The sequence below is a fragment of the Schistocerca serialis genome, chromosome 1 (assembly GCF_023864345.2).
Source record: "Schistocerca serialis cubense isolate TAMUIC-IGC-003099 chromosome 1, iqSchSeri2.2, whole genome shotgun sequence".
In the NCBI taxonomy this organism is placed as follows: Eukaryota; Metazoa; Arthropoda; class Insecta; order Orthoptera; family Acrididae; genus Schistocerca; species Schistocerca serialis.
The window spans coordinates 204,467,445-204,493,255 of NC_064638.1; the positions used below are offsets into that span (position 1 = coordinate 204,467,445).

The 25,811-nt window shown below is 43.6% G+C and overlaps 1 pseudogene; it reads right to left on the reverse strand.

Moving 5' to 3' along the window:
* Positions 1 to 6,007: 6,007 nt before the first annotated feature.
* Positions 6,008 to 6,125, reverse strand: LOC126426759 (5S ribosomal RNA; annotated as a pseudogene).
* Between the last annotated feature and the right edge of the window lie 19,686 nt (positions 6,126 to 25,811).

The window sequence follows — 25,811 nt, forward strand, 5'->3', positions numbered from 1 at the left end:
GGCTGCCCAAACCCATGACGTCTAGAAGTGGTTTAACCTTGGTTTCGCCACGTGTTGAAGACAAGTCGTGCAGTATCTGAAATGCTCGTGTTGCGCCTCCGAGCCATCACAATCTGCCCTGTGTTAAACTCAGATACATCACATGACTTCCCCATTCTACACATGGACAGCGCACTCACTGATGCTACACGCACCGTGCTTGTGTCTGACTAGCAGTCACCCCTCACCAAGTGATGCTGCTATTGCCTGGATGGGTTTATATGGATAGTAGGTCAGTGGTCATAATATTTTGGCTGATTAGTGTAAATCAATTCCTATATATATATATACAGCGATCACGATTAGTTTTCTTTCCAAGCATACTGTTTTCAGTTCCAGTAGACATTATGAAAAACAATCAATTGTAAGTAATATCCTTTAAATAATTATTGGTTTGTTTCCTGCAAAAGATCTTTTTTGTTTTAAAAATGAATTATAAACCCACTACATTTAGTTCTGCTCATTGAAAGATACAAGATAAATGATAGCATAAAAGTTAATAGTTAAACCAGAAACCTGCGCATACACACCCAAAGTGCACACACTGACCTGTTCATACGTACAGTAGTCAGCTTTCTAAACAACTCAGATCACCTAAGATTCAGATTCATTTTCATGTCACACAAATCTCAGAGCTGACGTTCTTTTGTCTTTTTCATTTTTCTTTATCTGATGGTTCCATACTCTAAGGCTTCTCATTTCTTGAATCCGTGCTCTAAGGGTAACATACGTAGCCTCCCCGTGACAGTCCTGTAGGTTCATGTTTAAATAGCACTGCAAGTATGGCGTCATATTAGATACCTTAGCTCACAAATGTATTGTAAATAATTCATTTAAGGTCAGGAGAATTACAACTTGGAAAAACCTGATCTTCATTATTCTCAATTAAAACTGACCTTAGTTCAGATATGAGCTGTTGCCAAAATCTTTCGTTACTTATCTGATAATGTAGACTGACTGCCGACACAGTATATATAAAAGCAATCTACTAAAATTCTTCCAAACAGTTTCTTCTATTCCACGAAATAATTTGTTTTTACAATTCTGTATTTTATGCAATGCACGAGATTTACGCACTTACTTTTGTTGTTAAACTGAATCTTATTTGCAGTCGTATATTATAAGTGCTCACCATGCAGTCTATCTTAGTAACAGTTGCATTAAAATGCACTGAACTTCCTCCACGGCATTAAGGTGTGCCACAAAAACGACGCTTGGAGCACATTACAAATTTAGGTAATATAGGAGCCTACTGTACGATTAAGATCCAGCAAGTATCCGCTATTTTATTCTCGTTGATAATTCCATATTCCACAGAGCATATATACTATATATATATCGAAATCACATGGAACGAGTCGGTTTGCAGAGTACCTAGAAAGTACAGAGGTCAATCTGAATGCATCGTTATAATTTTTACGTACAAATTACCGATACCAAATAGAAGAAATGCTTGAATTTAATAACAAAAAAGTAAATAGTGATACAACTAGCGAGACGCACTTAAATTTAACAACAAAAGTAAATATATTTCTTTCTATCCTTTAATATTTTGAGTGAAAGACCATCTACAAAACGGCAAGAAAACCTTGTTAGATAATTCACAAGTAGCTGCCAAGTGATTATCCTGCAACCAGTTTCCATCGACAAAGCCATAGTGATTTCTGTAATGGCCATTGTGTGTCACGTTTAAAACGCTTAAGCTCAAAACTGCTTCTAAAGTGCTATCTTTGAAATGTAAGATGTGAGGCAAACTAAAGGTTGAACATTTAACTCAGTACATCATATAAACGTAAAATATTCAGTCAATGACTACAACATTTGCAAAAGTAATTTTCGTTTGAAATTTCTTTGCAGCGTTCTAACTTTAGGGTTACTACCACTTGTATGGGAGCAGTGGGTTGCATTAAGGTGACCTCGGGAGATAAACACCTGTCACTAAGCTTTCGGCACGGCACTGATAAAACGTTTGGGGGGCGTTTGGTGACGTCGAGTGCCTAAAAGTGTGCAATTTGTCACTGTCTACGGTTGGCGTTAAATCGACGCACAGCCCTCCGTGCAATCAATATAGCACGAGCTATCAACGCTCAGACTACTGCGTAGACGCTTCTCAAAAGCCCAATAAATTCGCAGAAGCTGATGGACTGTTTGTGGCACACATGAGCCAAAACCATAATATAACCGGACTACTATTTCTATTCGTGAAAGACGTCTAGCATGACGTAAAGCATTATCAGTTTTCATTCTATCCTCTGTTGCTAACAAAGAAGACTGAAGAATTAACGTGAACAGAACAAATCTCAAGACGTTCTTACTTAACCATGCATTTACGTATCTGTACCATATTAAATATGCTCATCCAAATAGGCGATATGTATTTTAAGACAGAAATAATACAATGTTTATACTACTCTTTTTCATTTCCAGCTGCGCAGGATTCGCCGAGCGGTCTGAGGCGCTGCAGTCATGGACTGTGCCGCTGGTCCCGGCGGAGGTTAGAGTTCTCCCTCGGGCATGGGTGTGTGTGTTTGTCCTTGGGATAATTTAGGTTAGTAATGTGTAAGCTTAGGTACTGATGATCTTAGCAGTTAAGTCCCACTAGATTTCACACAAATTTGAACATTTTTTTTCATTTTCATATTTGTGCGCCCAAGCATTGTTTACAACTGTGATGAAGGAAAGAGGATTTGTGATGCTTCTTTAACGTACAAAACCGCGAGATACGAATTTATGAACGAAGAGGTTCTGTGGTAGTGTTAATGCCTACTTGTACTGGAGAGCGCAGTGATGTGACCTCTGTAAAGATGACGTGGTTTCGTTTCTCAAAAGAAATTCCAAGACGTTTTCAGTGCCCTGCAATGCAATACCTCTGTATAATATGCAATGTAAATTCACCTCCAATATTAAACAAGTACAGTTTAACCCCTGTCACCAGCACACAATAATCTACAATAAGGCAAATAATTTTGTAGCTGCAAACAACTACTCTGAATACATATCAGTGGGCACTGACTTGTAAACTGAACAACAACAAAAATGGTTCAAATGGCTCTGAGCACTATGGGACTCAACTGCTTAGGTCATTAGTCCCCTAGGACTTAGAACTAGTTAAACCTAACTAACCTAAGGACATCACACACATCCATGCCCGAGGCAGGATTCGAACCTGCGACCGTAGCGGTCTCGCGGTTCCGGACTGCAGCGCCCAGAACCGCACGGCCACTTCGGCCGGCACTGAAAAACACATTGGTGTGCAAAATGTAAGGATGAAAGTAACTTTCGAATAACGTCTCTCTGCCCAGGTAACATAGCTCGATGAAATTTTGAGCCATACATAGAAAGAAATTCCTATAGCATAGTACAGAAGGTAAAACAGAAATACGTGTGAAACGAACTGAAATGACATTTTTATTCCCAGACAATAACTACACTGCGATTTATGATAGTGCCTGTATATTACGAAACGTGGGACATGGTTGTTAATGGAGCTTGTGATTACCACGGACGGCTCTGCAACGTGCCCCCATGCTGGCTGCAAGGTTGGGAAGGAGTTCTTATGCTAGGGTAATCTATTCCTCCATCAACACAATTGACAGATGATGTTGGTGCTTGTGGATGGCCTGCATAATGTCCCCCGAACGCATCCAACAGTGCTCGATGGGATTAAGTCGGGAGAATGGGCAGGCCAGTCGACTGGCCGAATATCCTCTCGTTCTAAGAGCTGTTGCTGCTGCTGCTGCTGCTGCTCCTGCCCTGTTCGATGCGGTCGCGCAATGTTATCCGTAAACATTAAGTCAGACCGAATGCACCCTCAAAAGATGCGCTCAGGGAAGAAGCAAACTGACACAATAAGGTTGACAGATGAGTGAGTGTATCGTGATCAAATATTTGTAGGACAGTACGGCCATTGAACATGCCTCCCTATGCCGTAACACCTGGACAACCAAAACGACAATTTTCTTAGCTATCTGCCGCTGGGTGTAGCTGTGTGGTCTGGGGGGCCTTGCCACGGTTCGCGCGGCTGCCTACGTCGGAGGTTCGAATCCTCCCTGGGGTGTGGGTGTGTGTGTTGTCGTTGGTGTAAGTTATTTTAAGTTAGATTAAGTAGTGTGTAAGCCTAGGGACCGATGACCTTCGCAGTTTGGTCTTATAGCAACTAACCACAAATTTCCAATTTCGTTAGCTGTCTTACGTGTTCCCACCTCTCGCCGTATGAGCGTACATCCAACATCGAAACTTATACTTACACATCAGGCAGAATAGACACTAACATTTCTGAAGATAGCGCCAAGTGCTCATCTGTGCGCAAATGATACATCTTTTGCTTCCTTCCTTCATGTTATGCAATGCTCCAGCAACGAGAAGCCAATCAATGGGTTGGGGTTGGGTTGTGTGGTGGAAGAGACCAAACAGCGAGGTCATCGGTCTCATCGGATTAGGAAGGACGGGGAAGGAAGTCGGCCGTGCCCTTTCAAAGTCCATGCACTTCCATAACATTGTGACCCAGATGGCGCAGTCGTTAACACACCTGGCTAGTAAATAGGAGATCCTGGATTCAAATCCCAGTCAGAGACACATTTTCACTCATAACCGCTGATTCCGCATAATGTCCTGATGCGGAGGACATCAGTAATCCCTTTCCTTTCCTTCCTCCTCCCCCCCCCCCCCCCAACCCCCTACAATTTCAATTGACATATAATGTATCACAGCTGTGGATTCCGTGTAGTGTCTGCTCTTCTGGACACGTCCAAAAGAAGAGACACCATACATTCATATTATTTTATAAATACGTGATAAGACCTTCGATAAATCAAAACATACCACAAACAAAATGTTAATATATTGTGGATACAAAAAGAAAATGATAAACGTGATGCAAGGTAACTTATACGTTTCTTTTCAGTCATGAAACAGTGGAAACACATCTTTGTCGCTTCATGATGAAATTGGTTTGTATGATGACTTCGGTTATAAAAATAGGCGGAACCGACAAAGCATGATACTTAAGTGATACTCTGGTGCCTGGTGGGATGAATATTGCTAACCCAGATCTGAAGCTATGCCTTTATGAAGATACAAGTTACAAAGGAATTACATACATTGGCTGTGAGTGGGCGTTGATTTAAATTATTGGGGAAGGTTGAAAATTTGTGCCGGACCGGATTCAAACCCATGCCTCTTGCTTACTAGGCAGATGCACTCACCACTGCACCATCCGGACACAGTGGTCATCCCAGCTGCAGAGACTATCATAGCACTCTCAACCTATCCAAAACTATGTATGTAATGCCCCTTGTCCATTATCCTCATTACGCGCGGAATTTTGCCGATTCCCGTACGAGTTCGAACCTGGTGAGCATCTTTGGCTCTCCTCGCCTTAATTAAATATAAGTTGTGTCTGTAATTTTTGTATCTTGATTCATAGTGTCTGCTGGATCAAAATGGTGTCTGTTCCTTCCGATATGTCCAAAAGAACAGACACCACATACACAGGGTGTTCATTTTAACTGAAGACATTGAAATATCTCGAAAATGCACATCGTAGGGGGTCGTCCAACGGTATCACACTCGACCCACCATCCCACCCCGTGCGTGGGTGAGGGAGGGCAACTTTAAAATCTTCAATGGAAACCAAGCATTTTATTGCAGATTACGATTCTGAGGTAAAATCTAAATACGTTTTATCTGCAGCATTTTCTACGTTTCGCCACATATGGCTTTGTAATCGGGGGAATAGAAATGGATATAAACTAAACTTAACTCCTCCCGAACAGGCCATGAAGGCCCAACGGTGCCAACCGGCCGCCGTGTCATCCTCAGACCATAGGCGTCACTGGATGCGGATATGGAGGGGCACGTGGTCAGCACACTGCTCTCCCGGCCGTATGTCAGTTTCCGGGACCGGAGCCGCTACTTCTCAATCAACTAGCTCCTCAGTTTGCCTCACAAGGGCTGAGTGCACACCGCTTGCCAACAGTGCCCGGCAGACCGGATGGTCACCCATCCAAGTGCTAGCCCAGCCCGACAGCGCTTAACTTCGGTGATCTGACGGGAACCGGTGTTACCACTGCGGCAAGGCCGTTGGCCATAGACATGGATACACGATCGTAATTTACGACATGCTACTCAATGGCCCTTGATATCCTATGGCATGTGGGACCTCACTTCCACGCTGCATGGTTAGTGCTGGCCAGTACTTCATAACTTCTAATTGGAAACACCATTCGCAAAGTTGTGTTGCTCTTGTCATATCGAATAGGGACTACTCGACGCGCCACCATGGCCGTGTAAGCGAACTACAACGCTTCATAACAGGTAGTACACTACGACTGGAGTTCACGAATCCTGCAGACGTAGAACAGACGGCAGCTCTACACATTACAATACTCGCGCTGTGTTTATTGCCTGCACACCTACCTATCATTTGGAGAACAGACGTGCAAGTCGACGATGAATGTTGTAACCACAGATGAAAAAATAATTGAAATTCGTGATTTACACTGAATGTAGGGGAAATGTCTAGGCTGCTGTTGTATGCCGAGCGTTTTCCAGAGAAAGTTCGCTCTAGTTCGTTCTTTTTAATGTTGTGAACACCTTTATGTCTGAAGGCAGCGTCCATACCGGCAAGAGGAAACGAAGCAAACGTGTTACAGGAGAAACTAATGAAACAGCTGTACTAGCGGCAGTGCACCACAACTCAAGGATAAAAATTGTTCAAATGGCTCTGAGCACTATGGGACTTAACATCTGAGGTCATCAGTCCCCTAGAACGTAGAACTACTTAAACCTAACTAATCTAAGGACATCACACACATCCATGCTCGAGGCAGGATTCGAACCTGCGACGGTAGCGGTCGCGCGGATCCAGACTGAAACGCCTAGAACCGCTCGACCACAACGGCCGGTTAACTCAAAGATAATCGCCCGGCAATTACACCAATATTACGGTATGTCCATAGGTAGTACTGTCACAACACTGCATCGTCATAAGTATTATCCAAGTGTCACTGCGTCAAGAACTTCATGGAACCGATTTCCATAACAGGATAGTGTTTTGTGAATGGGCGTATCAACAAATGTAAACGAGCCCCCGCGTCATTTTCCGAGGTACTGTTATCCTATGAGTTTATTTTCACAGTCAATAGTAGCTTTAACCGGCATAACATGCATTACTTGAGCGTAGACAATCCCCACTGGTTATGGCAAGATGACCATAAACGTCATTGGGGAACAAACTCGTTGCTTCGTATTTTATCGACGGCACTTTTAATGGACACAAAGATCGAACATTTTTGGAACAGGAACTATCGATACTACTGCAGGACGTTGCTCTGGATGTTCGACAACGTATGTAATTTCAGCATGACGGTTGCCCAGCGCGTTACCCAATTGAAGCACGGGAAGTATCGACCGTGTTTACACTGGTCGGTGGATCGGAAGATGTAGCCCTGGTCCGCCGTATTTAACGTCGCCGGATTTCTTTATTGGGGACATTTAAAAGATAAGGTGCACCAGCAAGTGCCATCAGGCCGTGAAGACATGATCGACCGCATCAAAAACGGCGGTGCTGGCATTCCCATAGATATGCTTCAGTCCTGTGTACGATCATTTGAAAAGCAGGTCACTAGGTATACTGAAATTGGCGTACTACGTTTAAACACTTACTCTAATCGGAAAAGTAGAGTAGCGTTCGCCTCGAGCCATGGCCACAGTGGCGCGTCTGGTAGTCCCCTATTCGATATGTCACAGGAATACAAAGTTGCGAATGGGGTCCCCGGTTAGAAGCTATGAAATACTGGTCTGTCCTAACCTCACAGCATGGAGGTGGGATCCCACATGCCATTGGATATTCAAGGGCCATTGAGTAGCATGTCGTAAATTACGATTGTTTACCCACTTCTTTTCTTCCGATTATAGCACCATATGTGGTGAAACGGAGAATATGCTTCAGACAAAACGTTTGTAAATTTTTCCATAGAATCATAATCTGCAATAAAAAAAACTGGGCTCCCATTGAAGATTTCAAAGTTGTCCCCCGCCACCCAGACACGGGGTGGGGTGGGGGTCGAGTGTTGTCACTGGATGTCCCCCTCCGAGACAAATAAATTGGAATTATAAATTTTTTCGATGCGATGTGTAGTTTTGAGATGTTCAACATCTTCAGTTAAAATGAACACTCCGTATATGAAAATACAAGTGCTTCTTCCGTATATCTAACAAACAAAATTACAACTAAAATTTTGCTTGTCCTTTGTACAAGCAAAATTTTGGGCATTTAAATTGTCATCAATTATGAGTACTTTTAGGGAATGTCGTGTGCTGTTGTGTGACTAAATCTTGTCTCTTCAATGTCGAATGCTATAGATTTTCATTCTTATGCCACTGCTGCATGGTGCTATTTTATTTTTTTATACTCAAAAGTGGGTTCATTGTGGACAATTTATCGCGAACACCCGTATAAATGTAAAAGTCTTGTTATGAATTTGTCAGTGCATTAATATTTTCAAATTACTGTTACTGAAACTGTTTATGTTAGTGTATTAGAGGTAGAACCTCTTTCATAACGCAATTTGGCACCACATTTTGTGGTTGTTACGTGTTCTCGAAAAGACAGTAAAATTACTGGGAACGAACTGTTTATTTTCGCAGACGATAACAGGATTGGCATGTGCTGTTTATTACTGTTTGTCGTTACCAGACATGGTAGGTTATGTAAGAAGCCTGAATAGCGACAGATGTTAAGTGATCAAATTGAAGAACACGGAGATGCCGAGTGCTGGTACTCGTCTGAGACAGCGTTATCAGCACCTGACAAAGTATGGAAGGGAGCTCATTGTGGGTCTTGATTTGAACGGCTGTTCGAATGTGAGGCATTCGGATCAAACAATGGGCTGATGCTGGACTGCTTGTGAATGTGAGGGTAGGCATATTCCTCGTGAAGGCACCGATCGACCATGTCTGGCTACCAATAAGCAGCACTGAGGTATTGTGTACCAAGCACATCGTAGCCTGCGCTTAGCATCTGAAAACAGGTAATGAAGTCCCTACCACATACCGTGTTATCCTGCGGCATTGACTGGGAACAAGCAGCAGCCTGACCGGGGAATAAACCTCCCATGCGTAGGGTGCCGTAAACGCCTGCACTTAATGGTGCCATGACCGGTAATCATGGACTGCTGATGGTGTCGCATTGCGTCCAGCTAATAATTGCGGTTCTGCGCTACACCGGATGACTATTGTCGGCGAGCGGTCCCACTCTTCGAATGTTTTGGAGAGGCACAGCGGTGTTACTCGCGGCGTCGTAGTGAGGAGAACCGTCAAGTGTGGCTGCAGATCACCGATGGTAGTGGCAGGGAACTCTGACTGCAGAATGGTATGAAACGTAGAGTCTGCGTTGTCATGTATTAACTCTCATACGATAGTATCGTGGTGCCATTTTTCAAGACGACAGTACCCATCAATTCAGGCATGTATTTCTATAATCGATCTGCGTGATGTTGAGGTACTCCCGTGACCAGCAAGAGCCAAAGATCTTCCCCTGATAGGACGTGTGTGGGACCAGCTTAGATATCAACTCCGTCCCAGAGCCAGTACCAGGATATTAAAGATTAGTTACGACTAGAGCGCGGATTTTTAGGTCGTAAAAAGCGTATATTAGGCACCTAAAACAGGCTTTTTCAGTACCTCACTTAGACCATATTAAACCTAAAATAGACTCTAATAAGTACGGGGTGTTCAAACAGTCTCTCCGCAGTTCCGTATGATTGTTAGCCGCAAGTGCCGTAGGTTGTTCGCCTGTCTGGGCTACTTCCCTTCAAGTGGACTCTTTCAACATTCCACTATTTCGTTTATCTCAGCCAGAGTTAGTAGTATCGTTGGTGTGTGTCGTTAAGTGTTGACGTCAACGTTTAAATTTAGTTCCTTTGTTCGTTTGTTTCGTTTTTGTCACTGTTAAAATGCTAACCATTGAAGAACATGTGCTTTTAGTCGAACAAGTGTTCAAAGCTGGCGGTAAATACACAGTTTCTGTTCGTCAAACATTTCAATCAATTTTCTCGGAGACAACACTCCCACATCGCGATACTGTGCGAGATTTGACTAACAAATTTCGAAGTACGGGTTCAGTGACAGATGCACCGAGAAGTGGTCGTCCTAGCGTTTTGTCCGAGGATAAACTACTCGATATTTCCGATAAAATGTTTTTTTTAAAAATGGCTCTGAGCACTATGGGACTTAATATCTGTGGTCATCAGTCCCCTAGAACTTAGAACTACTTAAACCTAACTAACCTAAGGACATCACACACATCCATGCACGAGGCAGGATTCGAACCTGCGACCGTAGCAGTCTCGCGGGTCCGGACTGCGCGCCTAGAACCGCTAGACCACCGCGGCCGGCCGATAAAATGTCCATGAGTCTGAACAAGTCAGTAAGAAAACTCGCTCAGGAAATCTGTTAGTGTCAGAACGGCCTACACAGCTGTAAGGAAAAAAATAGAACTTTTCTCTTACAAAGCGACAATCGTGCAAGAGCTGAAAAATACTGATCATGGCAAGAGACTGCATTATCGCCAATGGTTCAAAAATTTCGTTCAACGTAATGGAAGGGATATTCTTAATAAAACGTTTTTCACTGATGAGGCGCGGATTCGTTTATCCGGGTACATGAACTAGCAAAATTCTCGTATGTGGAGTACTGCAAATCTATTGTGTATTCATGAGGAACAACTTCATTCTGTGAAAATAGGAGTTTGGATTGCAATTTCTAGACGTCGGATTGTGGGTCCATATTTTTCAACGAAACAATAAACGCACAACGATACTGCAGTGATATTCTGTACCCATTCATAGGATGGTTCAAATTGTTCAAATGGCTCTGAGCACTATGGGACTTAACATCTATGGTCATCAGTCCCCTAGAACTTAGAACTACTTAAACCTAACTAACCTAAGGACATCACACAACACCCAGCCATCACGAGGCAGAGAAAATCCCTGACCCCGCCGGGAATCGAACCCGGGAACCCGGGCGTGGGAAGCGAGAACGCTACCGCACGACAAGGAGATGCGGGCCATTCATAGGAGAACTTGTATTAAGTGAAATACCGAACGGCTATTTTCAACAAGATGGTGTAACCGCGCATACAGCTCGCGTTTCAATGTCACTGCTTGCTGATGTTTTTGGTGATCGCATAATTTCAAATGGCTCTGAGCACTATGGGACTCAACTGCTGTGATTATAAGTCCCCTAGAACTTAGAACTACTTAAACCTAACTAACCTAAGGACATCACACACAACCGTGCCCGAGGCAGGATTCGAACCTGCGACCGTAGCGGTCGTGCGGTTCCAGACTGTAGCGCCTTTAACCGCTCGGCCACTCCGGCCGGCTCGCATAATTTCACAGGGACTTTGGTCTCCACAATCGCCTGACCTAACGCCACCTGACTTTTTCTTCTGCGTTGCAGCGAAAGCAACTGTCTATATAAACCGTCCAAAATCCGTCGATGAATTGAAAACTGCAATATCCACTTTCACTGCTTCTGTTACAGAAGAAATGTTTCAACTTGTGTTTGGAACATGATTACACGAATTGAATAGTGTATTCAACAACAGGGGGGACACGTTCAACATTTAATGTCAAAATTTGAAAGTAAAAATGAATATTCAATAAATTAATAACTTGTATTTCACTGTGTTTCATTTCGGTATATTCACTGCGGCATACGGCACGCGCGGCTAACAATCATACGGCACTGCGGAGAGACTTTTTGAACACCCAGTATTACGCAGAAAAATTAAACATAATGTAAAATTCAGTGTTGACATATGAGCATATTATTATTCATTGAAAATAAGCAAATGAAATCATGCACACTTGCCCAACAAAGCGTTCCAGCTTTGATGGTGGGTGGTGGGGGTTTTAAAAATTCATTTTCATTAGCTTTTTAATAGAGATGTGATAAAGTACTTGGTAAATAATTATTATCAAATTCTATCATATGCTGTAATTCTGCTTTATGATTTTTGTAATGTAAAGTTACTTCCCTAGTTTATAAATCATCATTACTGTGGAAACGGTCGGTGGTTAGGAAATTTTACTACTAACAGAGGTACAAAAGTGGACGGTTGGTAGAAAAATGTTTACTCCTGTTCTATATCAACGGATGTGACAAGGGCGTTCTTCACTTTCGGTACATGTTGGACAGGGGAGCTGGAATTTCCGCAGAGTATGCGTGCTGTTGCGCACAGGTCCTGTTTTTAGTATTTCCTTCAGTTGAAATATTCGCGCACTGGAACTAAAATAGTTTTTGAACAATGAACATGTTACACTTTATACGGCTATCGGTACACCACGTAGTACACTGAAGAGCGAAAGAAACTGGTACACCTGTCTAATATCGTGTAGGGCCCCCGCGAGCAGTGCTGCAACACGATGTGGCATGTACTTGACTTATGTCTAAAGTAGTGCTGGAGGAAACTGACACCATGAATCCTGCAGGGCTGTCCATAAAGCTGTAACAGTACGAGGGGATGGAGACCTCTTCTGAACAGCACGTTGCAGGGCATCCCAGATAAGCTCAACAGTGTTCATGTCTGGAGAGTGTGGTGGCCAACGGAAGTGTTTAAACGCAGAAGAGTGTTCCTGGAGCCACTATACAGCAATTCTGGACATGTGGGGTGTCGCATTGTCCTGTTGGAATTGCCCAAGTCCGTCGCTATGCACAATGGACAGGAATGGACGCAGGTGATCAGACAAGATGCTTACGTACGTGTCACCTGTCAGAGTCGTATAGAGGCGTTTCAGAGGTCCCATATCACCCCAACTGTTCACGTCCCACACCATTACAGAGCCTCCAATAGCTTGAACAGTACCCTGCTGACATGTATGGTCCATGGATTCATGAGGTTGTCTCCATGACCGTACATGTCCATCCACTCGATACAATTTGAAACGAGACCCGTTCGACTGGCAACATGTTCCCAGTCGTCAACCGTGCAATATCGGTGATGACGGGCCCGGGCGAGGCCTAAAGCTTTGTGTTGTGCAGTGATCAAGGGTACAGGAGTGGACCTTCGGCTCCGAAAGCCCATATCGATGATGTTTCGTTGAATGGGTCGCTGGCTGACACATATTGATGGCCCAGCATTGAAATCTGCAGCAGTTTGTGGAAGGGTTGCCCTTCTGTCACGTTGAACGATTCTCTAAAGTCATCGTTGGCCCAGTATTGCAGGACCTTTTTCCGGCCGCAGCGAAGTCAGAGATATGATGTTTTAGCGGATTCCTAATATTCACGGTACACTCGTGAAATGCTAGCATGAGAAAAGTCTCCACTTCATCGCTACCTCGGAGATGCTGTGTCCCATTGCACTTGCGACGACTATAACACCAGGTTGAAACTCATTTAAATCTTGATGACCTGCCGTTTTAAGAGCAATAACTGATCTAACAACTACGCCAGACACTTGTTGTCTTATACTGTATAGGCGTTGCCGACGGCAGCGCCGTATTCTGCCTGTTTACTTATATCTGTATTTAAATACACATGCCTATACGAGTTTCCTTGGCGCTTCAGTGTAGTTTAGTTTTGCGGATGGATAACTAAAATTCGAAAATGGCTTCGCTCTCCTAAAATGAGTGTCTGTATATAACCATTGGCCAGGCAGATTTAAGTCTCTCCTTGTGTATGCATGGATTCAGTAAATAATGTTCTTGAGAAATACAACTAGCTCTCACGAAGTAATGAGTGCTATCGATAGGGGATGTCAAATTGATTCCAGATTTTTAGATTTCCAGAAAGCTTTGACGCCGTTCCTCATAAGCGTCTTCTAATCAAATTGCGTGCCTTGGAGTATCGCCTCAGTTGTGAGACTGGATTTGTGAGTTCCTGTCTGAAAGGTCACAGTTCGTAGCAATTGACAGAAAATCATCGAGTCGCTAAGGAAGTTTTACAAGCCCTCTGCCGTTCCTGCTCTACACAAACGATATAGGAGACAGTCTAAGCAGCCCTCTTTATGTTGTTCACCGCTGATGCTGTAATTTACAACATGTTGTAAAGTCATAAGATGATCAAAACAAACTGCAAAATCATTTAGACAAGATATCTGTATCGTTAGAAAAGTGGCAGTTGACTCTAAATATTGAAAAGGATCAAGTCACCCACACGAGTTCTAAAATGAATCCACTGAATTTAAATTACACGATAAATCATAAAAATGAAAGACTGTAAATTGAGTTAAGTACTTAGACATTACAATTACAAATGACGTAAATTGGAAATATTGCATATGCCGGCTGGGGTGGCCGTGCGGTTCTAGGCGCTACAGTCTGGAGCCGAGCGACCGCCACGGTCGCAGGTTCGAATCCTGCCTCGGGCATGGATGTGTGTGATGTCCTTAGGTTAGTTAGGTTTAATTAGTTCTAAGTTCTAGGCGACTGATGACCTCAGAAGTTAAGTCGCATAGTGCTCAGAGCCATTTGAACCATTTTTTTTAAATATTACATAGATAATGTTGTGGGTAAATCAAACCAAAGACTGCGATTTATCGGCAGAACACTTAGGGAGTGCAACAGGTCTACTAAAGAAACTGCTTACACCACACTTGTCCGCCTTCTTCCGGAGTATTGCTGTGCGGTTTGGGATCCGCGTCAGATGAGTCTGACGGAGGACATCGAAAAAGTTCATAGAAGGGAAGCTGGTTTTGTATTATCGCGAACTAGTAGAGAGAGCACCACGGACATGATACACGAATTGGAGTGGCAATCATTAAAACAAAGGCGTTTTTCGTTGCGGCAGGATCTTCCCGTAAAATTTCAATCACCAGCTTGCCCGTCCCACTGCGAAAATATTCTGTTGGCATCGACCTGTATAGAGAGAAAATCATCATGATAAAATAAGAGAAATCAGACCTCGGACGGAAAGATTTACGTGCTTGTTTTTCTAGCGCGCCGTTCGAGAGTAGAATGGTAGAGAAATCGCTTGACGCGGTTCGATAAACCCTCTGCCATGCACTTAATTGTGAAATGCAAAATTATCATGTAGATGCCGGCCGCGGTGGTCTAGCGGTTCAAGGCGCGCAGTCCGGAACAGCGAGACTGCTACGGTCGCAGGTTCGAATCCTGCCTCGGGCATGGATGTGTGTGATGTCCTTAGGTTAGTTAGGTTTAAGTAGTTCTAAGTTCTAGGGGACTGATGACCACAGTAGTTAAGTCCCATAGTGCTCAGAGCCAGCCATATCATGTAGATGTTGTGAGAAGACTGGAACGTACTTATCCGGTTGGCCTATCAGTATCAACAGAAATGAATATGGATGCAGCCTCGCCTTCATCGTCTTAGCAATACGTGATGAAGCTACGCAAAAAATCATGCACATTCATTTTACATCTTCATCCAGCACTAGAGAGAGCGAAATAAATACTGATTCATTTAGGCCATCAAACTTCAAGTGTACGTCAACTAAAAATTGTAATCCGTTGTAGCAACTTAGGAGTTAGTTATTTGCATGTACCATGTACCATGAATGTGGAAGGAGTCATTTTCTTACGTATAGCGATTTTCCTTAATTATATTCGATCTCTTTCTTCTCGTTCTTTCTCTCTCTTTCTCTCTCTCTCTCTCGAACAGACACATACCTACACTCACACGAATTATGTTACATGTTCACGCTTTGAGAAATTCTGATATGGCGTACAATCGACTAGAATCAGTCATGTTTTTGTTGGGAGAAAAAGTTTGAATCGTAAAAACGAGAAACTGTGGTCTTGCGTAACGCTCGCTTTTGCGCATCGATTCATGGGCTTTAAAGGAGCAGTTGATGGAAGCGCAAGGCCGCACTAACCTTCAGAGGTCGTATTACACTGTGTGAAGTTGGTCTATCGATTCCGCGACTGCTGTGGACGTGAATCAGACGCTGCAAAAAGCGGAATGTTAGTGAACTAGCCTGCAAGTATAGTGTGCTCTAAAAATATACACACGTACTCTTTAATGTAATGTAGTTCTTGCAAGTAATGTAGGTTGCTTTCGGTAACAGAAGGCTTTATGGGAATTGTCATATTTGATGTTTCAATGCCATATCTTTTCTGTTTTATGAATCATGCGAAAGTTAGAGTGATACCACTCTTCTAATAACAGTACAGCGATGATGCAGATGAATAAAAAGAAGTAGATGGCATCGGATGAACAAATTTGTAAGACACATCACGGAAATTTTATCCTTACCGACACTATTAAAAAGAGCAAAAGTTCGAGGGAATTTGTCACCGTAGCGGATAAAGCTTCCGCTTTTGACATTGTACCAATATGGATGAGATTGACGTCTTTTTCGGCACGGACGATAACGGAGGGGATAATCACACGACCGTGGAAACCGAATATTGTTCAGATACTGTCGCCAGAAGATTCCGATCTCAGAAAGGACTTTGCTGAATCCATGCGAGAATAGTCTGAGGAATAAATGTTCCATATTTATGGGATCGCCAAGAGCACAACTGCCATTATTAGGCCTAGGTTCCTCGACCAGAAAATCCGGAATGAGTAACTTGAATTAGTCCCTGTGCGGGATGGACTTCACGGCGACAGGCTTCTTGTTTAGAACGTACGATGGTTGCCCAGAAAGTAATGTACCGCATTTTTTTCTCAGATGAAAACAATGTTAGAATGCGTAACGTTACGTATGTATTGTTTGAAGTCTTCTGAGTGAGCGCGCCAAGTTACCGTCACTTCCGACAGATAGCGTAGCTGCAGGACAGTTTCGAAATGGCGCCTATAGGTGATGTACTTTACAAGCAACGTGCCGTCATTGAATTTCTCAGTGCAGAAAAAGAAACTGTGGGGAATAATCACAAACGCTTGTGCAAAGTCGGGTGAGGTCATTAGAAAGCCGTTCGGCGGAGCTCCACTATTTGCAGCGGTCAGGGAGACCATCCACGGCTCTCACGTCTGACATACAGCTTGCTGATGTCATTTGCGAGGACAGACGAATTACGACTGGACAGTTGGCGCCGCATCTGTCAATCAGTAAAGGGAGTTCACACAGTGAAGCACTGGCTCCGCCAACAGGACAAGGACTGGTACCAATAGGGCGTACACGCCCTTGTTTCACACTGGAGGAAGGTCGTAGAACAGGATGGAGATTGCGTGGAAAAATAGGGTGTGTAGATAAAACACCATTCTTTCGTGTGTGTAATTCTCATTATGTTCAATAAAGAATTGTTGATGCAGTGCATTACTTTCTGGGCAACGCTCGTAATTCGATATATGACATATGCTAAGAAATATGTAGGGCCTACACTCGATAGTATTCCTTGTTCTCCTAATGTTCGAATATCGGATGACAAGATGATATCATTTTAAGCACAATGCAGTGTCGTCTCATTTCACAATCATGTCAAGCGCAAGGCTTGATAATGCTTAACGTGCGGGGATTATTGGAACGTTATGGCCCGTGAGAAGTCTTAACTTTACAACTCCAGTAGAAGTTTTCTTGAAGCGACGTCTAAAGCGAACCTCGAAAATAAGGCAAACTGGAAGTTAAGGAAAGTATGGTGTCGTGCCAAGAGCGATGTGCCAAACCAATGTTCGTACCTCGCAATTCATCAGAAAAGAGAAGATAGTCGCTGCAAGCCGCATTGACAAATGAATGACACCGGTGTAGCCACGCCCTACACGTTTTGCTACGCCGCCGCATCGACTGTTCTATTTACGGCCGAGCACAGGACCACTCGGCCCAGCCCACAATCGTCGAATAAGAGAACAGAATCGTCTTCTAGTATGCCAGCAGTATGATCAAGGTATTACTCTACAACCACTGCATGTTGCTAGTATACTTCCCATCTGAATGGAAGATAATTCGGGTTATACTGTTGTCTAAACCAGGTAAGGAGGTCACACATCTTGTCAATTACCGACCAATTAGCCTGCTGTCAGCACTGTCCAATGACTCATACACTAGTGAATCAGACAACCTGTCTTGGAAAATGACATTATTCGTCTGGATCAGTTTCCTTTCCAGTCTGAACTATCTTGAGCTGCAGTCGCTCTGCATCCCAGAATATACAGCTTATAATTTAAACGTCTCCAACTAAAATGCAACAATATTCCTGGATGTGGAGAAAGCCTATGATAGAGGCTGGAAGGACAAATTACTGCTAAAGCTCCAGAACCTACGAACTTTACCAAATTAATGAATACCAGTCATTGACAGTGTTCTTCAAGTTCAGAGGATTTTGGTAAAAATCGATGGGCAACTTTCTGGTCTCAAACAGCTTGCTGACAGCATCCCACAGGGGGCAATCCTCTCACCAGTGCTCTCCGTTATATGCGTGAATGAACTCCCGACTTTACCACACGTGGTACTCGCTCAGTTTGCAATGACGCTGCCCTTTTCACCAGTGGCCGACGAGTGACTGCAGTTGTCTAGCCCTTACAATGGCAACTGACCATCACTGAGCGCTGGGTCAATGAAAACTCGATCTCTCTCAATGATGTTCACTCGGAAGCATTCACTGCTACATGACCAGCTGATCCTCAGTCACCGACATATTCCTTGTACCAACCTTATCAAGTATTCAGATTTCATACCAGATACAAAGCTACTGTTTGACATTCACATTCAGAACAAAAATTTTACGGTTCATCGTCCAACTCTACCCTCTACTGGCTAGTACAAACATTCAAGCAAGCACTAAGCTCTCGCCCATACCGATACTCTGTGGATGTTCAGTGTGAGGGATAACCAGTACCTCAGATCTCAAGTCCATTCAAACGCTACAAAACTGCTGCTTCCGTTTTATCGTAGAAGCACCTAGATGGACATCCTGTCTGATCACCTGAATCCATTAATGTCCACTTTGCATTCCGATGGACTTGGGCAATTCCAGCAGGAAAATGTGATATCGCATACGTCGAGAATTACTACAGAGTGGCTCCAGGAACGTTCTTCCGAGATTGAGCACTTCCACTGGCCACCACACTCCCCAGACATGAACATTACTGAGCATATCTGGGATGCCTTGCAATGTGCTGTTCAGAAGTGACCTCCGCCCCCTCGTATTCTTACGGATTTATGGACAGCCCTGCAAGATTCATGGTGTCAGTTCCCTCCAGCACTACTTCAGACATTAGTCAAGTCCATGCCATGTCGTGTTGCGGCACTTCTGCGTGCTCGTGGGGGCCGTACACGATGTTAGGCAGGTGTAACAGTTTCTTTAGCTCTTCAGTCTTCTTCTTCTTCTTTCGCTTGTGCCATTGTCCCGCAGTTTCGCAGGGTAGGTATTGTTACAATCGGATTTGGCAAGGTTAATTTGAAGGGGTGGCCAGATGCCCTTCCTGCCGCCACCCCGTTCCCCTCAGAATGGAATCAGTGCACCCCAGCTTTTTGTGTCTAGTGTAAATCATGAAATAGTGCGAATGTGTTTCAAATGTCTGCGAGTCGTGTAACTGAGGTGGGATGTGGGAACCAGCCCGGTATTCACCTAGTGGGATGTGGAAAGCCGCCTAAAAACCACAACCAGGCTGGCTAGTGCACCAGCCCTCATCGTTAATCTGCGGTGCGGATTCGATCCGGGGCAGGCGCACCCACCTGAGTCCAGGAAGCAGCGCATTACTGCTCTCAGCTAACCTGGCGGGTGTCTTCTTTGGCTCTTCAGTGTAGGTGTTAAAATGGTATTATAGATTTTCATGTCTAAATACCGTGGGAGGAAGCATTGCTTGTAAGAGCTGATAATTAAGTACCGCCTCGTAGCAGTCGCATATTAAGAAATTTATGCTGACCATTTCTCGAGAAGGTGATCATTAATATTTGCTTACTTGTTTGTTTGACCTATGTTTCACTTAAGTGGTATTTGTTAACAGCCCTGCTTAGTCTTCTGAGCTTCGCGGCCTGTTTTTCGGCTGCTGGTGGCTACGGGGACTAGTTTCTGTTAGGCACCACCTTGGTGTTTCTTGGCTGCCTTTGAGGAGCGTCCGCGATTGCGTTAGCGCCCTGGTTCACACTGCTTGCTCATAAATTTTAAGTAGCTATATTACTTAATGTTCTTTATTTAAAGTTTTACTTAAAACTGTATAACTCCTTTGGAATATGTTATATATTTTGGGTAGCTAAGCTTTTTCTAAACTTGCTCAAGCACAAGGTGCTGTCTTGATTATTATTTTATGCGAATATTTCCAAATCATTTAATCATAAGTACTGGTATGAGCCTAAATGGGGATTTTACTTGCCTCGCTTATGGACAGCCTTAATCTACTTTGTTCTTTTGGTACATTTTATGCTGATTTTAGCAGTGTGTTTGCCCTCTTGTGTGTTAAGGGCCTATTTGATTTTAAAAAAATAGTTTTCCGACTCTCTTTGGAAGGTCTTAGTGGCCGTTTCTTAAATTGTCGTTAAGATATTTTCACTGTTGCCGTCTGGGCAGCTTCTGTTTTATAAGGAAATAAGATTTTTTTTAAAAAAGTTTTTGTTTTATGTCTATTGTGGCACGGAGTTTTGTGGCTTGTTGAGGTGAAATCATTTGTTAAAGCCGATTATTGCTGTAAGCAACTATTCACCCTTACCCCGTCACTCATAATTATTTGTGATTATTGCATTTATTTATTTGTGCTATTACGTTGTGGTTGAATAAATATAATCATTCAAACGACAAATGACGTTGCTATCCTGGGTTCACCCTCCCACGGTTTTCTTCTCCTACCCCATCCTGTGTTTTGGGATTTCACACTGAAATGAAACTTTTTAGGTACATTCAATACAGCTGGTTCGATCGTCCTGCTTAAAAGCGTCCGAGCATTCTCTCATTTGCATCTTACGTGCTCACAACATCGTGTTGCAAATGTTACCAAGCGAAAAGTATCCACTGGAAAGAAAATATTGAATTACGTGAATGATCGAAGCCCGTACAGGCGTATTCGGTAGTGCGGCATGCTCCCTTCAGCGACGAGTGCAGGACTTGTCCGACGCCCTGTGGACGTCGTAGAAGACTGTGGAGGCGGCCAGGTCCCAACCCACAACTCAATCATGCTGTCCCACAGACTCAACAGGGATGTTGGTCAGTGTTGCTTTCAACTGGTATCGTGCAAGGGTTTCGCACACCTCCCAACGCTGTCAAGAGGCAGAGATCAGTGCAAAGAAATGCACACTACAGAACAGACAAGCACCATGAAGGAATTATCCGAATGGGACAGTAATCAGTTGATACGATGTGCCTGTGCAAACTAGGAAAGATTACAGATTCAGAAAAAATGGATGATTTATTCAAGAGGGAGAGCAATATAAATTGAGCAAGTCAATAACATGTTGGTTCCCCTCTGGCTCTTACGCAAGCAATTATCTGGCTTGGCATTGATTGATAGAGTTGTTGGATGTCCCGCTGAGGGATACAGTGACAAATTTCGTCCTATTTGCGCGTTATATCGTCAAAATATCGAGCTGGTTAGAGGATCATGCCCACAATTCTCCAAATGTTCTTAGTTGGGGATGCGGCGGCCTTTCTGGTCAAGGTATGATTTGGCAAGCACGAAAACAAGCAATAGAAACTCTCGCAGTATGCAGACGGGCATTATCTTACCGAAATGAAAGCCAAGGATGGCTTGTCATGATGGGGGCGTAGTATATCGTCTACATACCTCTGTGCTGGAAGCGTGCGCGGATGACAACTAAAGGTTCCGGTTATGAAAAGAAATGGCACCCCATATCACCAGTTCTAACTGTCAGGTCGTACGGCGGGCGACAGTCAGTCAGGTTGGTATCCCACTGATGTGTGTGGCGCCTCCAGACGCATCTTGAATGCGGGACTGATCACTGAAGATAATCCTACTCCAGTCAACGAGATACCTGGCTGAAGACATGTCTAGAGATGCCCCAGTCAGCAGTGGGGTACCATTCTGGATTTCACCTATCAAACAGCCCGAGAACCAGGTGTGGTGGTCTGGGTGCCATTTCTTTCATAGCAGGACTCCCTTGCTTGTCATCCACAGCACGCTTAGAGCACAGCGGTTCATCGACGGTATTCTGCGCCCCGTTTTGTTGCTCTTCATAACGAGCCATCCTGGGCATACATCTGAGGAAAGTAATGCTTTTTCATTCGTGCTTGCGAAAGCCTACCTTAGCCAGTAAGCTCGCCAGATCTCTTGCCAGTCAGGAACGTTGGAGCGTTATGGGCAGGGCCCTCCAACCAGCTCGGTATTTTGACCATCTAACGCTTCAAATGGACATAATTTGGCACGATGTCCATCAGAATGACGTCCAGCAGCTCTGTCAGTCAACGCCAAATCGAATAACTGCTCGCACAAGGGAGAGTGATTGACCAATGCGTTACTGGCATGCCCAACTTGTGAAGCCTTTTCTCTTGAATAAATCATCCAGTTTTTCTAAAACTGTAATCATATTCTTTTTTGTACATATACATCAAATCTACCGATTTCCCTACCCTTTGGGTAATTCCTTCAGGGTGTATCTTCTTTTTTCTTCTTCTTGGAGTGTATTTCGGTGTCTACTGACGTAAATCCGACTGTACTTGCGTGGATCCAGCTGAATATGCAGTGTGTCGTCTTAAGAGCCCTTCTCAGAGAGTAAAAGTGACACCAGGAGCACCGCCGTCGAAGAGTGGGAGACGCTTGAATAGCAACGCCTCTGCCACATTATGGGCAGCAAACACAGGAAGATTGATACGTGTTACAGCCCACAGGACTTACCAGCACGACACTGAATGTTAACCAGCAGTAGATTCTGATTGCACAGGTGTTCAAGGATTTGCACTTCCGAACAGCCTGCCTTCGTTTTTGTTATTGTTTTGTTGTGATATCTCAGACTAGTTAGCTTTTTAGCTTCAAAAAATTGTTCATTCACTCCCACTGCTGTAGGAACTGAGCATATACACATTCACAGACACGCACGTAATTTAAAACGCTCCAAGCATTTTATATCAATTAGCCACCTCCTTCCCTTTTTATTTTCCTTTTTTAAGGAGGGATAAGGTAGCGAATCTTTGATTAAATGGATGAATGCACTAGCCTTCCTTCGTGTAGAACTATGCACAAATCATCAAGAACCATCAACAAGCTGCGACGGCAAAAGATAAACGTTACCATTAAGTCAGTAAGATAACAACAAAACTACACCGAAGAGCCAAAGAAATTGGTACACCTGCCTAATATCGTGAAGGGCCCCGTGAGCACGCAGAAGTGCCTCAACACGACGTGGCATGGACTCGAATAATGTCTGAAGTAGTTCAAATGGTTCAAATGGCTCTGAGCGCTATGGGACTTAACATCGGAGGTCATCAGTCCTCTAGAACTTAGAACTACTTAAACCTAACAAACCTAAGGACATCACACACATCCATGCCCGAGGCAGGATTCGAACCTGCGAACGTAGCAGTCGCGCGGTTCCGGACTGCGCGCCTAGAACCGCGAGACCACCGCGGCCGGCGTCTGAAGTAGTGCTGGAGGGAATTGACACCATGAATCCTGCAGGGCTGTCCATAAATCCGTAAGAGTACGAGGAGGTGGAGATCTCTTCTGAACAGCACGTTGCAAGGCATCCCAGATATGCTCAGTAATATTCATGTCTGGGGGAGTTTGGTGGCCAGCGGAAATATTTAAACTCGGAAGAATGTTCCTGGAGCCACTCTGTAGCAATTCTCGGCGTGTGGGGTATCGCATTGTCACATGTCAGAATCGTGTCTGACGTATCAGGGGTCCCATATCACTTCAACTGCACACGCCCCACACCATAACAGAGCCTCCATCAATTTTGAACAGTCCCGAGCTGACATGCAGGGTCCATTGATTAATGAAGTTGTCTCCGTACCCGTAGACATCCACGTCCATCCGCTCGACACAAACTGAAACGAGGCTCGTCCGATCAGACAACATGTTTCCAATCATCAACAGTACACTGTAGGTGTTGACGGCCCCAGTCGAGGCCTAAAGCTTTGTGTCGTAGAGTCATCAAGAGTACCCGAGTGGGCCTTCGACTCTGAAAGCACATATCGATTATGTTTCGTTGAATGGTTCGCACTCTGACACATGTTGATGGCCTAGCATTGAAATCTGCAACAGTTTGCGGGAGGGTTGCACTTCTGTCACGTTGAACAATTCTCTTCAGTCGTCGCTGGTCCCGTTCTTGCAGCATCTATTTCCGGCCGCAGCGATGTCGGAGATTTGATGTTTGACCAGATTCCTGATGTTCACGGTATACTCGTGAAACGCACGTACGGGAAAATCCCCACTTCATCGCTACCTCGGAGAAGCTGTGTCCCATCGCTAGTGCGCCGATTATAACACCACGTTCAAACTCACTCAAATCTTGATAACCTGCCATTGTAGTAGCAGTAACTGATTTAACAACTGCGCCAGGCACTTGCAGTGTTATATAGGCGTTGCCGACCGCAACGCCGTATTCTACCTATTTACATATCTATGTATTTGAATAAACACGGCTATATCAGTTTCTTTGGCGCTTCAGTGTAAATCTCCCCTTCATACGTCTTTAATAAGGAGATAGGACACTTCTGTTGACGACAAAAGAAATCATTATCGGTTTATTCTTAAATTACGTCTAGAGAGATTGACTTGTCAATATCTTAATGAGACGCATGCTCCAAAGATACAACACGTTCGACGAATAATCTGAATTAGCAGAGAAGTAGCCTTAATTTTGGCGCTGAAGTAAAGACATGAGTTGGTATTATAGACAAAGGTAGCGAGAAAGAATCTTGATAATTCGCAGTCGAGGGCAATGTTATGCAGAATATAAACGTTGTTTAAATGAAAACGATGTAAATGTGACACTCTCGCTCATTGATACTGCGTATCTAAATTAAGACTTCCAGGAGCCACTACCTGTATATATCAAACAGAACTGTCCACCATTACTAAAATGTCAGTACTTAATGTTGTAATTCGACATTCTACCCACTTCTTGACTCACAACACGTAGACGCATAGGAAGTCTTACTTAGTTACGACGGATGTAATTTAAGTTAGAAATTAAAGTTCAGTCGACCGCGTGATCGTCAGAGATGAATATCTTATTCGATTGGACAAGACAGGAGAGTGATTAATGCTGTCTCTGATCGTGATGCACAGTTATTTAGGAAAAAGAAGTTAGTGCCTTATAATATTATACTCCTCAGCGGAAATCATTCAGAATAATTAATGGCTCCAAAACAAATGCCTTCAAGAACGGATTATAAGAGATGACATGGGATGAAATTTATAATAAACCAAAGGCCGACATAAAATTTAATCTATTCAATGATAAATTCATGTCATTATTTGAAAATACCGTTCCGCCCAAGTTAATCAGAATGGGCACTAAACAGTCACGGATCAATAGAGGAACTGAAGTATCCTGTGAAAGGAAAACGGAAACATATCTGTTGTCAAGAACAAGTACACATCCTGCAGTAGTTGCACACTACGTAAACTACTAAAATTGTTAAGAAAAGTTTTTAAAAATCAAGGAACATGCACACTATGTCAGAAATCAGTAAGTCCAACAACTGACTTAAGGCTATATGGAATGTACTGAAACGAGAGACAGGATAACCAGCCACAGAATATGGTTATATCGCTATTGAATTGCATGGAGGTGTTATAAATGATGACTCACAAGTAGCAAATATATTTAGTAATCATTTCTTAAATACAGCAGAAAATATGAGAACAAACAGTTCAAGGGAAAAGTAACAGCAGTGCGTTGGGAAGGCAACTCTCATAAAATTCAGTCATATGAGTGTATCACCAACTTCTTCTTAAATTAGAAAATTATATAG